Source organism: Crocuta crocuta, unplaced genomic scaffold, assembly GCF_008692635.1.
Source record: "Crocuta crocuta isolate KB4526 unplaced genomic scaffold, BGI_CrCroc_1.0 scaffold193, whole genome shotgun sequence".
NCBI classification, from domain to species: Eukaryota; Metazoa; Chordata; class Mammalia; order Carnivora; family Hyaenidae; genus Crocuta; species Crocuta crocuta.
The window spans coordinates 503023-521038 of NW_027529624.1; the positions used below are offsets into that span (position 1 = coordinate 503023).

An 18016-nucleotide genomic window follows, 5' to 3' on the forward strand; every position below is an offset into this window, starting at 1 on the left:
CCGACTTTAGCTCAGGTCATGATCTTGTGGTTCACAAGTTCGAGCTTCGTGTGCTAGCAGCTCAGAGTCTGGAGCCTGCTTTGGATTCTGTGTCTCCCTCTCTCTGCCCCTCCCCCGTTCTTGCTCTCAAAAATAAATATTAAAAGAAATAATATAATAAAATAAAATGAAATAAAAATTTATACAAATATCCATTTCCTACATGAAACCATTCTTCCTCTATTCCATGCAGTCCTGGTAGGTTTATCAGTCAACAGTATCCTTTCCTCCAGATCATATGACAATTGGTTTTAGCACAACCTAATTCCTCTCCTGGAATTTCATGTACACGTAAAACCTTGGGTTGAAAGTAACTTGTTCTGCAAGTGTTGCACAAGACGAGTAAACATGCCTAACAAATTTTAACTTAATAAACGAATGATGTCTTGCAATACAAGTAATATGAGGCGCCAAATACCACATGATCACAACTGAGCCAATGGTTCTGAAATTCACTTTGATATACCAATGCTTTGAATTACAAGCATGTTCCTGGAACAAATTATGCTTGTAAACCAAGGTTTGACATTATTTGTTTTCTTGCTATTTCCTAAGTGCCTACTGGATGCTGAGGTTAACAAAATAGGCACCATTCTTGCTTTTAATAGATTTCATCTTGTGGTGGAGAGGAAAAACAAGCTGGTAAGCAAACAAATGAGATAACTTATGAAAAAGGGTATAAAAGAAAGAATTGATTTAATGAGTGAATAAGTTACAGGACTACCTTAATGTGGAAGGTCTCTGGGAGTGTTTCCTCACTTCCTTTTGGAACGACATAATTCTGAAGCTGTCACTTTACCTTCTACCATTACTACCACTTGAAGGAAAGCCCACCTACATTAGAAGAGGATCCACAGAAAGAGAGAATCAAAGTCAGGAGAGATGAAAGTGTCCTGGCAACATTAGAACCTCTATTTCATTTATTTAAAGCTCATTCCAGCATTGTTCCCAATAACTCTTCATTGCATAAGCTAGTCTGAGTGGTGTTTCTGTCCTAACAGCTTTTTTATTTTAAGAATGCAATTTGGAAATAGTAGGGGCACCTGAGTGGCTTAGTCGGTTGAGTGTCTGACTTTCGCTTAGGTCACGATCTCGTGGTTCGTGGGTTTGAGCCCCACGTAGGGCTCTGTGCTGACTGCCAGCTCAGAGCCTGGAGCCTGTTTCCCTCTCTCTCTGACCCTCCCCTGCTCACGCTGTCTCTCTCTCTCTCTCCTAGAAATTAAAAAAAAAAAAAAAAAAAAGAATGCAATTTGGAAATAGTAGGGATTACCTTGTTACAGGTGCATGCCATGGGCCACATATCACTATTTTGCGCTGAGGAATATGTGTTTATTTTATCTTTCACTTTATCATGTTAGTGACTGATCATCAGTAAGTCTAATGCTTGCTTACTGAAAAGTTCCATTACCTCCCTTAAAGACTCCTTAAACTTTTTTCCTTTAAAGAAAGCACCTAGGGGCACCTGAGTGGCTTGGGTGGCTGAGCAATGGACTCTTAATTTCAGCTCAGGTAGCTCAGGTCATAATCTCAAGGTTCATGGGTGGAGCTTCGCATCAGGCTCCATTCTGACCACACAGAGCTTGCTTGAGATTCTCTCTCTCTCTCTCTCTCTCTCAAAATAAATAAATAAACATAAAAGAAAATAGAGAATTCATGAAATAATGGATTACAATCAAAATACTTTGTGGTGGATTTTAAATGAGTGATGTATATATATGCCACCAAATAAAAATTGATTGTTCCATATTGTTTGCCCATGAATGAGTAAAAATGAGTAAAAATTTTAAAAATAAATGAATGGAATTGGGCAAAGTTTCCCATGGCTTTGAAGTGCTTAAGTTAAAGAATGCCAGTAGAGATATTTACAGGTCACTCTTCAACTATTTAGTAGATTATATTAATCTAGTACCAACCTAGATGAGAAGAAACAGTGTCTTTAGAACTTCAGTAGAGTGGCCTAGGTTTAAATTCTGAATTCTTGCTGTCAGTTATGAAGCAACAAACTCTAAGAAAAAATAATCCACTACTTTATTCACTACTGGCCAATATTTCCACAAAACAGAAATTTCAAATTTAAGAAATGTCAGCCGTAGAGTATAAGTAGAATGATTAAAATTGAGGCTTGGGACTCTTTTTTTCTCCAAAATTATTAGATGAAAAAAAATTATTTATCTACACTACTCATCTAATGCCAGTGAAAATATCAGGCATACTTCAAAAACCCTAGATTGAGTGGCTGTATCAAATACTGTTATTCAGCAGTTTTGTTCCAAAGACTCCAGGTGCTGAGCACAATCAACACAGGGGCAATTCTACTTTAGTGCCTTAGACCCTTGTTACTCCAAGTATGGTTTAGGGTCTAGCAGCACTGACATCACTTGGGAGCTTGTTAGAAATACAGGATCTCTACTCCCATCCCTACCCCAACCTGTGAATGAAAACCTGCACTTCTAATAGCATTCCCAAGTGAGCTGTCTACACATGAAAGTTTGAGAAGAGTCTCCCTGTACGTTCAAGAAAGAATCTGATTTACACTCATTATACTAAAAATTAGATGTTGTCAAACTTTCAAATGTGAATGAAGATGTGAGCACTGGTAATACATAAAACACTACTAGCACAACTATATACAGTAGACTGCCTTGGAAAATAATTGTTATCTACTAAAATTAAAGATTCTATGCCCCACATTCCAGCAAATTCCACCCTTTGTTCATATCCTGAAGAAACTCATGCACTGTACACTAGAAGACACATAATATCCTTAGAAGCATTTTCATACTAGCAAAGAATTGGAATTAACTCAAAACATAAATTGAGGGATATTCATACAATGGAATATATGAAGAAGGGTACAATAAACACAAATTTCAAGAGAATGGTTATATTTGAGGAAGTAGTATAAAAGCACACAGAGGGCTTCAAAGGTATTGGTTATATTTTTTCGGCTTGATAGTGGATATCTAAGTGTTTATTATTATTCTTTATTCATACACACTACATGAGTGCTTCAGTATGAATGATATTGTAGATTTTATTTTACTCCCATTATTGCTGCCCTGCTATAAAACAATTATCTCCACCTGTTGCCATGTTACTTGAAGGGACTATGAGAAAATTCTACTTCCTCATCTCCACTGATAGCAGATTTGGTCATGTGACTTGAACTGGCCAATGGAATAAGAGCAGCAGCAACACCTACAAGCAGCAACAGTTCAGCCACATCTCCTTTTCCATCTGTCATGAGAATGGCATGTCCTAGGTTACTACTGCTTCTTCAGACTGGGTCCTGGGGCAAAGACACATGCAGAGCCCCGACGACTGCAGCCAATCCACAGTAACCCACAGGCAACATGTAAAACGAGACACAAATAAAGCATTGTGGTTGAAAGCCACAGTTTGAAATCATTACCACAGCATGATCTAACAAAAGCTACCTAAAAGTATACATTTAGAAAAGAACCCTGACCCACAGATTCCTATTTTAGTTGAGTCTCTGATATACTGAGCACTTAAGGGTTCCGTGTATGGTTACAGAGTTTTATAACAGTGGTTTGTAAATATTTAGATCTCATTAACCAGTCAAACTTCTCCCCAAATTTTGCCAAGTCAAAAACAATCTTTCCCACTTCATGGCTATTAGAATTGCCATCATCAAAAAGACAAAAGATAACAAATGCTGACTAGGATGTGAAGAAAAGGGAACTTTTGTGCACTGCTGGTGGGACTGTAAATTGCTAAAGCCATTTTATTAAAAAAAGGAGGATACTCAAAGAATTAAAAATAGAACTACCAGATGGTCTAGCAATTCCACTTCTGGGAACATATCCAAAGGAATGATCTTTGGATCATTGAAAAGATATGTGTACCCCCATGTTCAGAGCAGCATTATTTACAATAGGCAAAACATGAAACCATCTAAGAGTCCACTGACAGGTTAATGGATAAAGAAGTGGTGGTGTGTGTGTGTGTGTGTGTGTGTGTGTGTGTGTGTGTACACAGTGGAATATTATTCAGCCATTAAAAAAAAAAATAAGGAACTCCTGCCATTTGTAACAACATGGATAAACCATGAAGGCACTATGAAAGTGAAATAAGGCAAAAAGAGAAACACAAATACTATATGATCTCATTTATATGTCAAATGGTAACAAAGAGGAAGAAAGAAAGGAGAGAGAGAGAGAGAGAAAGAAAGAAGAATTAAGAAAAGAAAAGGACTCAAATTCATAAAAAAAGATCAGATTTGGGATAACCAGAGATGGGGTCAGAGAAAGAGAAGGGCGAATTGGAACAAAAGGGTTAAAGAGTACAAACGTCCTGTTATAAGATACACAAGTCCTAGGGATATAATATGCAACATGATGACGATAGTTACCACTGCTGTATGACATATAAAAGTTGTTAAGAAAATAAATCTTAACAATTCTCTCCACAGGAGGAAACAGTACATTTCTTGTATTCTATCTATATGACATGATGGATGTTAACTTATTGTAATAATTACTTCACAATATACGTAAGTCAAGCCTTTATGCTATAAACCTGAAACTCACAGTGATGTATGGCAATCATACCTCAATAAAACTGGAATATATATATATATAATTTTTTTCCTAAAAAATAAGTGTACATATAATCCCTATCAAAATAACACCAGCATTCTTCACAGAGCTAGAACAAACAATCCTAAAATTTGTACAGAACCAGGAAGGACCCTGAATAGCTGAAACAATCTTGAAAGAAAACCAAAGCTGGAGGCATCACAATCCCAGACTTCAAAGATGTATTACAAAGCTGTAGTCATCAAGACAATATGGTACTGGCGCGAAAACAGACACTCAGATCAATGGAATAGAATAGAGAACCCAGAAATGGACCCACAAATGTATGGCCAACTAATCTTTGACAAAGCAGGAAAGAATATCCAATGGAATAAAGACAGTCTCCTCAGCAAATGGTGCTGGGAAAACTGGACAGCCACATGCGGAAAAATGAACCTGGACCACTTTCTTTTTTTTTTATGTTTTTATTTATTTCTGAGAGAGACAGCATGAGCAGGGGAGGGTCAGAGAGAGAGAGAGAGAGAGAATCTAAAGCAGGCTCCATGCTCTGAGCTGTCAGCACAGAGCCCAACGCGGGGCTTGAACCCACAAACCATGAGATCATGACCTGAGCTGAAGTCAGACGCTTAACCGACTGAGCCACCCAGGCGCCCCTGGACCACTTTCTTACACCAAAAATAAACTCAAGATGGATGAAAGATCTAAACGTAAGACAGGAAGACATCAAAATCTTAGAGGAGACAGCTGGCAAAAACCTCTTTGACCTCGGCCAATGGAACTTCTTACTCAACACATCTCCGGAGACAAGGGAAACAAAAGCAAAAATGAGCTATTGGGACTTCATCAAAATAAAAAAGCTTCTGCACAGTGAAGGAGACAATCAGCAAAACTAAAAGATAACCAACAGAATGGGAGAAGATATTTGCAAAAGACTATAAAGGGTTAGTATCCAAAATCTATAAAGGACTTAACAAACTCAACACTCAAAACACGAATAACCTAGTGGAAATAAATGGGCAAAAGACATGAATAGACACTTCTCCGAAGAAGACATCCAGATGGCTGACAAATAACATGAAAAAATGTTCAACATCACTCATCATCAGGGAAATACAAATCAAAACCACAATGAGATACCACCTCACACCTGTCACAAAGGCTAACATTAACAACTCAGGCAACAACAGATGTTGGCGAGGACACAGAGAAAGAGGATCTCTTTTGCACTGCTCGTGGGAATGCAAACTGGTGCGGCCACTCTGGAACACAGTATGGTGGTTCCTAAAAAATTAAAAATAGAACTACTCTATGACCCAATTGTACTACTAGGTATTTATTTATCCAAGGGATACAGGTGTGCTGTTTCAAAGGGGCACATGCACCCCAATGTTTATAGCAGCACTATCGACAATAGCCAAAGTATGGAAACAGCCCAAATGTCCATCGACAGATGAATGGATAAAGAAGACGTGGTATATAGATATACAATGGAGTATTACTCAGCAATCAAAAACGAAATCATGCCATTTGAAACTATGTGGATGAAACTGGAAGGTATTACGCTAAGCAAAATTAGTCAGAGAAAGACAAATATCATATGACTTCACTCATATGAGGAATTTGAGATACAAAACAAATGAGCATAAGGGAAGGGAAGGAAAAATAATATAAAAACAGGGAGGGGGACAAAACATAAAAGACTCTTAAATATGGAGAACAAACAGAGGGTTGCTGGAAGGGTTGTGAAGAGGAGATGGACTAAATGGATAATGGGCATTATGGAATCTACTCCTGAAATCATTGTTGCACTATATGTTAACGAACTTGGATGTAAATTTAAAAATTAATTAATTAATTTTAAAAAATAAGTGTACATTTTAACACCAAGAATGTAGAAGGGAGGGGTGCCTGACTGGGCTCAGTTGGAAGAACTTGATCTTGGAGTTGTGAGTTCGAGCCCCAGACTGGGTGTAGAGATTACTTAAAAAATGAATAAATAAATAATTTAATAAAATCATACAGGGCACCTGGGTGGCTCAGTTGGTTGAACATCCCACATCAGTTCTGGTCATAATTTCACAGTTCATGAGTTTGAGCCCCACATCAGGCTCCCTGCTGTCAGCACAAAGTCCGATTCATATCCTCTGTCCCCCTCTCTCAGCCCCTCCCTTGCTCGCACTCTCTCTCTCAAAAATAAATAAATATCTTTAAAAAATAAAGTAATTTTTTTAAAAAAGAATGTAGAAGAGACAAAATCTTAGACTAAAAGACAGCCTTTCTATTAAACACATTTAGATTAGTGAAGAACTTACTCCATGTTCCCTATAAAAGTTTTGCCATGGGACATGGTCTACAGAGTCATGTCAGGGAAACACTGACTTAAAGAAACATACTAATACCAGATACTCTTTATGAATTCAACTTTGGTTACAAAAATGAGAAACACTAATATTCAAATTGCTTGTTTTTAAATTTTTTTAATGTTTTTATTTATTTCTGAGAGAGAGAGAGAGAGACAGCATGAGCAGGGGAGTGCCAGAGAGAGAGGGAGACACAGAATCTGAGGACAGCCTCCAGGCTCTGAGCTGTCAGCACAGAGCCTGACGCAGCACTCGAACCCACAAACTGTGAGACCATGACCTGAGCCGAAGTCGGACACCCAACCGACTGAGCCAACCAGGTGCCCCTCAAATTGCTTGTTTTTAGAAGTTAGGAAAAGCAGCATGTTGTATGCGTGTTGATTTACTATATCATTATCTTGGAGAGAATCTGCTTCTAGTGCTGGAGGAGGCATTCTGTTTGATTGCAAAGGTTAAATAATATACTTGAAAAATCAAACAGAGCTGAGTTAACAGGCCTGTCCAGCCTAATTACTAAAAAAGGTATTAAATGAGAGCTTAATACTTTGTTATTTCCCACAACAAAAATGTTTTGAGTTAATCTGTTACCAGCATTCTCACATTTAGTCAAAAATCTCAAAACTTGTCCATCAGGTGGGTATATTTCTATAAACACATTTGTATAAATTGTGTGCATTGTGCCCCTTTGTTTTCTCTTTGAGTACGTTTCCTGTGTTAGTTAGTTATTCAAACATAGGTAGTTACCAAAGAGGATGTATTATGTTGTCAGTTTTCAGAGACGGTAGGGCAGACCTCAGCTGACTTACAAAATTGTTTCCTAGTTTCATAAAAATTTTTGGTTCATTCTTTTGAACAATAGTAAGTATTTAATTGTTTAATCATATAATCAGTTCATAAAGAAAGATCATGTCTAGTTAATCTGCTCTTTTGCAGCACCTAGGCAACAGGTTGACTTTAAGTATTTTCATTTTAAGATCTAACCCTGTGTAAACTTAAATTCTCACCTATTTCTCTCAGTGATCAACTCCTTCTGCTTAAGCAAAAATTATGTTTCAAAGCCTTTTAGATATCAGTTTCATTACCTGAACACCTCGGCATCCCCATTTCTTATCCCTTTTCCTGAAGAATTTCCCATCAAATCACCTTTCTCAGCACACACGCCAAATAGCTCTTCAACAATCATCCCTCTGGTTTCCTCGTGTTCACCCTGACACCACTCTGCCGTTTTGCTGTGACCTCATGCCAACTCCTCCTTCCTTGAACGCTTATCAGCACCTCGAAGGACACCTTAGTCCCATCTGTGGGGATCATAGACCTTGACTACCTATTCGTAATGAAGAAGTCTCTTCTCATTTGAGCTAGCCCTACCGCTATTACTGAAATCATTTCTCATTTTTGGCTCTTGATTTCATTATCCTCATACACTGGGCTCCCTACATTGCGTATTTTGGTTTCCTAATGTTTCACAATGACTCATTGCCTTCTACTAGATTACCTAAACCAGGTAAATTATTCTCTCTCCTCTAAGCTTCTTTATTCAATCCAATTTCCTTATTTAGCTTTCCCACTTCTACACTTCCCGACAAATTGTTCTTAACACCCAGGAACTTTCATCTCATTCAAAAGGTGATAATAAAAGTATACCACCTCAAAGAAATTTCCCCGGGGCACCTGGGTGGCTCAGCTGGTTAAGTGACCAACTCTTGATTTTGGCTGAGGTTATTGCTTCTCAGAGAATTGCTTCACTGAGATCAAGTGTTGATTTGGGCTCAGGTCATGATCTCATAGTTTGAGAGTTCAAGCTCCCACGCAGGGCTCTGTACTGACAGCATGAAGCCTGCTTGAGATTCTGTCTCTCCCTCTCTCTCTGCCCCTTCCCCACACTGTGCTGTCTCTCAAAATAAATAAACAATTTTTTAAAATCTACCCAAAGTAATGTAAGATTAAGGGTACAAAGAGGAAAGAACAGTCCAAATTAATTACCAACAATACAGTTAGCAATTTTTTACCACAATTTTAAAGAGAGAATTTTTTTTTAATTTTCTTTAAGTTTTTATTTTATTCTTTGACAGAGTATGCACGTGAGCAGGGAGGGGAGTGGCGAATAGCAAAAGAGAGGGAGAGAGAGAATCCCAAGCAGGACTCAATCCCACAAACCTTGAGATCATGACCTGAACCGAAATCAAGAGTGGGACGCTTAACTGACTGAGCCACCTAGGCACCCTGAGAATTTTTTTTAAATGAAAGGTATCCATTTGGTTTCCCAATGCCAGCTCCCACATGGCAGAGATGATGTACTGTGTTTCCTATGATATTTTAATATGTCACTTGGCCCTCAAAAGTAAAAATCATTTTGTAATATAAAAGAAATCTCCAGAATTCCAAATGCACCATCATTGCTTGGCAAAGGTATATAATTCATGGTCTCCAGTTAAGAATGCAGAACTGGAGAAAAAAAAAAAGCATATAAATGTCTTCTGCTCATGTCCTGTGGCCAAACAAGGAAAAGGAATCATCCAACAGTAACAATTCTAAAGAATGAAGGTGAGTCCACTCATTAACTGTCCCATAGACTTTATAAGGGGTAAGTCTCAAATTGGTCCAAACAACAGATGAGTTGTAGTAATTTACATATCTCATAATTTTTTATCATTGTTCAGCTCATTTAAAAATAGTTGGAGGGGCACTTGGGTGGCTTAGTTGGTTAGGCATTGTACTTTTGATTTCAGTTCAGGTCATGATCTCACGATTTTGAGATCAAGCCCCACATCACAGGCTCTGCCAGGTGGCATGGAGCCTGCTTACGATTCTTTCTCTCCCTCTGTCTGTGCCTCACTCTTTTTCTCTCTCTCTCAAAAAAACTTAAGAATGGTTTATTTAGAAGAAGGATATGTCAAAAACAAGCTAATGAATCAGCTAAAACATATCCCAGAGTTAAGCCATCTCTACTTATCAAGAAAATGTTGACTGAATAAATATGTGTGTCCAAAGAACTATGTGGTATTGCATAAACAAAGTACAGTTTATTCTACCAAGTGCCATCAGTTAGATTATATCTAGTCCCTAGCAAACCAACCAACTGAAAAATGAGGGAAAAATTCAGTCATTTAACTAGATATTCTGATTAAATTCAGAGCAATACACAAATAGTTTTTATAATACAGGAAGCCAACTATTACCAGAAATATCCGTTAGTGCTACTATTTGAAAAAAAACTTGAGAAATAGTTTGATAGCAAACAAGTTCAATCAGAAAACTCTGTTTTGAAGCTGAGAAAGTACTTTTCAGCAACAAAACAGAGTCTATTTCTCCTATCTTCAACATTTCTTACATGGATCCTATTTAAAAACTACCACTTAACGATTCTCTCCTTCAATCGACAAGCTACTGATGTTCATTAATTTCCTGCAAACTACTGCTGAGAACATCACCTTCTCATCAATCATTCATGTATAAAGTCATATGAAACTTCAGAAATAATCGCTACAGACACCATTGCTACTGAAAACTGGTATTTTTGTTTTCTTTAATAAACATTGAGCCCCCCCCCCCTTTTTTTTACTTCACCACCGAGGAAACTTATAGCTATATCTAAAATTCAAATCTATGATCAATGTATTTGTCTTAATGTTATAATCTTAATTTTACTTTCTCTAGTACTAGTCTTGTAATTAATTCTTTTTTTTTTTTTAGGTCTTGTCATTATTTTATTTTATTTTTATTTTATTTTATTTTATTTATTTATTTTTTACAAATAGTTTATTGCCAAGTTGGTTTCCATATAACATAATTAATTCTTTTTTAAAAAAAACAACATTTCTTGTAGGTACTGTTTTTTATAAACTGACCCAACAGTTTATAAAACATAGTGTACATAAGAATAAAACCTATATAATACATTTCCTTACCAGTGTTCTCTGGCACTTGTAAATCTAAAATACCTATATTTAGAAAGTAAGTAATGACTTCATCAGCATTTCAAATGAATAAACATTATTCAGAACTCATACAAAAGTATACTTTCATACTTCACCCCATAACGCATCCTTATATTCTTAGAGAGAATTCAACTGTTAAAAAGTTGAACTTTTAAACCCACTTCTAGACCACCACAAAATTCTATGTATAATTAAACTAAAATTAAAAATGAATGCTTCCAGGGGCGCCTGGGTGGCTCAGTCGGTTAAGCGTCCAACTTTGGCTCAGGTCATGATCTCATAGTTCGTGGGTTCGAGCCCCATGTCGGGCTCTGTGCTGACAGCTAGCTCAGAGCCTGGAGCCTGCTTCAGATTCTGTGTCTCCCTCTGTCTCTGACCCTCCCCTGCTCATGCTGTCTCTCTCTCTCTCTCTCAGAAATAAATTTTAGGAAAAAAAAAATGAATGCTTCCAGAATTTTAAGGTACAGAAAGGAAAACAATGTTCAGAAGTTTAAAAGAAAAAAAATCCTATTTTTAAGAACAGAGAAAGGAAGAAAGGAAGCTAATGTGTCAAAATTGAAAAGAAAAACAAAACTTTCTTTTTAAGAAAAAGGAAAGGAAAAAAAACGTAAAGCAGCATTTTTCTTCTACATTTCAAGACCAGGAATGTCCCATAATTTTCACAGTATCTTACTGCAACAATTTACTTAAAGCACTTCTATTCATCCACAGCTCCTCCATCCCCAACCCCCACCCTGGGATCTCAGAGATGAAGCAGCGCACTGAGGGGCAGACCACATTAAATTACAGTACCTTCCAAAGTGATGAAATAGCACAGCTCCCACACAGGGGGCTTCCTCGGGTGGCAGCCTAACACCACCTTCCCTCGCTGGGACACCCGCACAAGGGCGCCGCCCGGGAGATGAAGCTCATCTTCTACCTTCCCAGGCTGTGCTTTCCGGTAAGAGTGCTCCCTGGTACATAGTGCTATAAAGTCAGTTCAAGTGCACAGACTCAGTACAAGGGACGATACGCAGATGACGTAAACTACAGGTACACAGTGTTGTTACTCAATTATCTTGGCAGCAAAGTGAAACAATGGCCTAACTCAGTATCTTTACTCCCTGCAATCAAATCTCTTCTCCACCCATTGGTCAGGGCTGTGCACCTTTTATTCAAATACCAGTTGGGGNTGGGAGAGGCTTTCAGTCCAACTTGAAGTTCAAGTGAAGTATACTCAAAGCCACCTAAAAACCAGCCTAGTTCATGATGGTCTTTGCTCATAAAAATGCCTTGACTCTCCTTCCTTCTTTCTCAGCTCATTTGAAACTGTACCACCTCTAATTCCCACTAGCATAGAAGGATTTTTTAAATTATTTTTCTTTTTTGGTCTTCAGTGCAAAAAACAAAAAGCAAGTACACAAAAATTGTTTATTCTGGAAAGCCATCATTCCAAGATAATCACTGATAACATATTGGTATATATAACTTTACTATATTTTTTCTATATATGTGTTCAAAATAAAAATAGGCTCATATTGTACATATTATTTTACATCCTGCTTTTTGCACTTCATAAAATATCCCCTCAAATTTCCTTATCAATATTATTCTACAAAGTTACTATTAATGCTTACTTAGAATTTCCTCTTTCTAAAATTCCTAGGAGCTCTAAAATTGCTTTTCTTCCTACTTCTCTCTCTCTCTACTTATTGCCCAATAAGAACAGCACAACCAGAAAGCAACAGCCTTCATGTAATGAATATATCCTACTAAACAATGCCAGATAGCTGACATGCAGCTGCATTCATTTCCCATGGCCACGATTTCATTTATACTTGTTAGGTAATTGTGGATGAATAGCTGCGTGTACCCCTAGGCTCCAAACCAGGGCCAGACTACCACCAAGTCTATGGCGGGTCTCCCTCACAATCCATCACATAAAATTCAAAATGATAGTAACTCTAGGGATGCCTAGGTGGCTTAGTCGGTTAAGCGTCTGACTCTTGATCTCAGTTCAGGTCTTTTTCTCAGGGTTGTGAGTTCAAGCCCTGTGTTGGGCTCTATACTAGGCATGANGGTATGATTTTTCCCAAGACTACCTCACTGTTTCTTTAAAAATTAAAAAACATTAATTTTTCTTCTCGCTCTTGGTACTTCCTTGCTAATGCTCAAACACAATCTCAGGCAGCCCAGGAAGCACTGCTCCCAGGGTTGAGAAAGGGATAAGTTTTGTTCTAAAGAGTAATCATATTTAAAATTCAGATTATAAAATCTATTCACAAAATCCCATACCTGAGTATACAGATTTCAGTCAAGTACATTTTGTAAAGGAGAGAGTATTAGCTGCCCATTCAGAGTTGTAGACCTGACGTAGAATGAGTGGCAAATGCTTTGTGCTGTGTTTGAAACTGTACAAAGCTTACCGAGGTATTTACTATGCTTTCATTAAACAGATTAATCAATAACAGCACTTGCACGGAGTGATTTTATGAGGAAATTTCAAGTGACTCATTTAGCAAATCTCCACACTTCAATTAAGAGAGAGGAGTTTCTTTCAAAAACTTAAATGTCAAGAAGTGTCCACAAGCTAATGATATTGACAGTACTTAAGTTAAACTGCTTTGTCTTAAATCCTCACTTTGACTAGCTGTGGGATCTATGCCTCCATATCTCCATTGCCACATGAAAAAAACCTCCCTAATTTGGTGTTCATAAAGGTTAAATTACTTAGTACATGTAAAATGCTTACATCAGTGTACTGAGCCTTCAAAATATGTTTAGCTAATTATCATCATTATGCATCATTATTTTTATACATTTTTATAAAAGATTCAAAACCTAATAGTTCACCTCTTTCTTCCCTTACTAGGAAATATAAAATACCATATNAAAAAAAAAAAAAATCAACTGAGGTTTAATATTTATCTTTTATACAACTTATCCAATCTCGCTTTTAATTAAACTGCCAGCATGCTATAAAGAGTTGCTTTATGCTGACCAGTTTGTACATACACTAAACAGTACATGTACTGAACAATACGGGTCTTCAGGAAACCACTAATTTAAAAGAAAAAAAGAAAATGAAAGCTCAACTAGGAAGTGGCCCTAATACTGTTGTTAAGTTTACATATCATATCTGATGTATTTTTCATTTTTAAAAAGACATCTAAATAACATTGCTACAATTTACAAGTAAAACAGACTACCTTAAACCACACCATGAGGTTTATTCTGAACTGAAGAACTAAGTCTACTCAACCAGAACATGGAGCACTAGTAAGACAGAATCCATCACGAGTTTGCCTGGGGTTATTCTGAAACCTTCTAACCTGCGAATGCTAGAGTATAAGAGTTTTCTGCTTTAAAAAAAAAAAAAAGGAAAGGAAAATTCTAATGTTATTAAAAATTCTTTGTTAATTATCTAAAAACAGAGAGGAAAGTGGCAGAAATTGTGAAGAAAATAGCACACAGCACTCTGGACTCTCACCTACTCTTTCCTAAAAATCTGGGAGACAGACATGTTCATACACTGCAATTTGGGAAACTGAGTCTTGAAGAGGTGAAGTAATATGCCCAAGCTGTACAGTTAGTAAGATAAAGATACAGGACTTGAATTCATGACTTTCTGACCAACCAGCTAACGACAAGGAAGATGCTGCAGGCATTCTGTGTGTCATCACCCTTCTACACCAGAGTAAGGGGTCTCCAGGGACAAGGATTACAGAACCAAGACCCTTCCAACACTCATTCTCACCTCTGCTCGTGCTCAACACTGGAATCCAGTAAATTGGATTCAAGTTTTTTGGTTGCTTTTTTTTTTTTAACAGTTGGTTGCTCAAGAATGAACACAGCTCCTTCTGAAGTCTCATCCTGAATTCACAGGTGAATTTTCTGCATTTTCTTCTATTACTCAATTAATAAATTAACAAGTATTTACTGAGGACGCAGAGATGTAGCTGTACCATAAATTGCCCCTTTCTAAGCCCCATATAAAACTATAGAAAAGGAAAAGACCACTTCTATCTTTAGTAGTACCTGCCTCCCCCAAATGCTCTTACTTTGCAAAACATTATTGCCTTTATTTACACAAAGGTCATCCTTTACTAGTTTATGAGCTTTTGATACAAAATTCTGCATATTTACTATTCAATATTAGTCAAAATGTAGGTGTTCACTAAATACATGTTGAAGGAAGGAGTAAACAAAACAATGGTGAGCAGAACCTTAAAGACCCAGTAAGATTTAGGGGTGCCTGCATGGCTCAGTCAATTGAGGGTCTGACTTCAGCTCATGTCATGATCTCACAGATTGTGAGTTTGAGCCCCACTTCGGGCTCTGCGCTGATAGATCAGAGTGTAGAGCCTGCTTTGGATTATATCTCCTTCTCTCTCTGCCCCTTCCCTGCTCATACTGTCTCTCTCTCTCTCCCTCTCAAAATAAATAAACATAATAATAAAAACAATTTAAAGAACAGTAAAGATTTAGAGAGATGGGGAAAAAGTGGGAGTTGGGGGAGAGTACATTCTAACAAGGCGACTGGTTACCATCCAGAAAACTGCTGGGGAAAATAGGTCTTTGTAGAACATTCATGTCACCAGGTAACAAAATGGTGAGCTGGGTAAGATCTGGAATTCCTGAGTAAGGGTCCTTAGGACTTCATTGCTTATCTATCTATCTATTTATAGAAAGCAGGAGAGAGGGCAGAGAGAGAGAGAGAAAATCCCAAGCGGGCTCCACCTCCATGCCCAGTGCAGAGCCCAATGTGGGGCTTGTTGATTCCCTGATCTGGGATCATGACTAGAGCTGAAACCAAGAGTCAGATACTCAACCGACTGAGCCACCTAGGTGCCCCTAAACATTTGTTTTTAATGCAGAGCAATTATTTGTTTAAGTTAAACCCTACGTGAAATCCCTATATGTAAAACCGGAACAAGCAAAACAGTACAGAGTGAAGTACTCTGGTTCCCATCCACTAGGTCTCCACCTACCTAACTTGGAAAGATCCAGAAGCCCCTCATGAGAGCACAGTTCGAAAACCACTGGGTTAAAAAAAGGTCTGGCAGGGCAGATACCAAAGTGCTCAGAGTATTTACTTCTAAAGAACCAAGTGGGTCTAGGTTGTGGGGTAGGGTAAGGAAGGACTTGAAATACCATTTTCACCTTTTAAATCCTGTATATTTTTATATTATTTGTACCTTTGCTTATATTGAGCACTTTAAGTTTGTTTCTTTATTTTGAGAGAAAGAGCAGGAATGAGTGTGAGCAGAGAAGGGGCAGACAGGAGGAGAGACAGAATCCGGAGCAGGCTCTGCACTGTCAGCACGGAGCTTGACTAGGGGCTTGATCTCACAACCATGAGATCATGACCCAAGCCAAAATCAAGAGTTGGACCCTTAACTGACTGAGCTACCCAGGCACCCTTATTGAGCACTTTTTATTATTTTTAATTTAAAAAGTAATAAATAAGAAACCATTCCTCTAAATAAGCACTTTTAATGATTACATTTCAAATGCAGTGCCACATTGTAAGGAATCATTCCCCTATAGCAGGGCATTTTCGTGATTAAACTACATGGCACCGAAAATGAACATCTTGGTGAATAATTTCCCATATTTAGAATGATTTCCTGAGGACAATTTTATACAAGTTAGCAGTTCCAATTTAGGTTCTACAATGCACTGCTTAAAATAGGACTCTGTAGAACATAAAAATATAAAATTCAGTAAGTATTTTTAAAAAAAGCCATCCCATATTAGCAAAATTAGATTCCAGCACTCATGTTTAAGCTACATAAAATCTAATTTACAAAACTAATTAGCCAAGTTTCCACATCTCAAAAGTATATTAAAGAGAAATTTGAATCAGAACTTGAAATCTCTCTACCTTTCATGAATTTTTCATAACTTCTCTTGCCACTTATCAAAACCATACACTTAAAAGAATTTTGCCTTCACAGTTGGGTTTCACAATCTAATTCTGTGAAGTCACAGTACTGTGACAGTACAATCATTCTCTGGCAACAAACTGATATCATTAAATTCTTATTTGTAAGTTCTTTGGGTATATGGATATTCTATTTTTACTTCTTCAAAGACCAAAATTTATTCTCTGTTGCCTCTCCACTAAGCTCATATGATTGATACATTTTAATCTCATTTATTCTCTTTGTTCCTAACCATCTTTATAAAAATGCCTTTTGGTGAGTGCTCCGAAAATGCCCATCCAAACAAAATATAAATGACTCCTAGATTGCCTCCTCTTATGAGTAATCTGTCATTGCTCTGTATTCCTTGGGAAGAAAAACTCACAAATCAGAAAGTCTGTTGTTCTTTTTCTTCTCTCTACTACTGCTTGAGAATAACATTAGAGTACTTTTTGTTAAATATTATTTTTTAAATAAATCAATATGATTCTATCACTAACATGATTCCAAATGAGAAAACAATAATTGGGGTTTTCTTTTGGGGGGGGAAGGAGAGAGAGAGAGAGGCAGAAGGGGAGAGAATCATACGCATAGGGCTCAATCCCACAACCCTGGGATCATGACCTGAGCTGAAACCAAGAGCTGGGACACCTACCAACTGAGCCACCCCAGGCACCACCCCAAAAAAAGAATTTCTAATAAAACCTTTATCTTTTTCCAAAAGCAAGTATTATTAGAAACATCAAGGTCATCTCTACTACCATCTAACAGTTCTAATAGACAGGATATTTAGGCTCTATCAACAAAGATTTGCTTAATCCCTACTGGGTACCAAGCACTAAGCTAAATGCCAGAGGTTCAATATGAGACAAATCTTTTCATCGGTACAAAGGCACTTAGGCAGACAATAAATCTCTATGAAATGGGAGGTTCCAGTGGAAGAAAGATTCTTTAGAAAAATTAGATTAGAACCAACTTTGGAATACCTGTAACACTGAGCCAAGGAATTTGTGGTTTGTATTTGAGTAGGGAAAGACCAGGCACTCAAAGGTACCTTTGGAAAATATTAATCTAATCAAGCCCTTATTGAAACTTTTCAGTGGCTTCTCATTTCTCTAAAATGAATCCAAATTCTTTAATAAGGTTAACTTAATCCTGTATAATCATTCCCACCCACCTAAGACCTTTGTCTGTGGTCACACAAGGCTTTT

The 18016-nt window shown here is 37.4% G+C and overlaps 1 protein-coding gene across 3 annotated transcripts in view; it reads right to left on the reverse strand.

Annotated features, from left to right (window-relative positions):
• SLC41A2 (solute carrier family 41 member 2) overlaps positions 1 to 16825 on the reverse strand; it is a 186781-nt gene extending 169956 nt beyond the window's left edge. For all 3 annotated transcript variants that reach the window (XM_077761993.1, XM_077761992.1, XM_077761994.1), the window contains exon 1: positions 16766 to 16825. The gene's annotated coding sequence lies outside the window, so the exon portion shown is untranslated. The remainder of the gene's footprint in view (positions 1 to 16765) is intronic.
• Positions 16826 to 18016: the final 1191 nt, after the last annotated feature.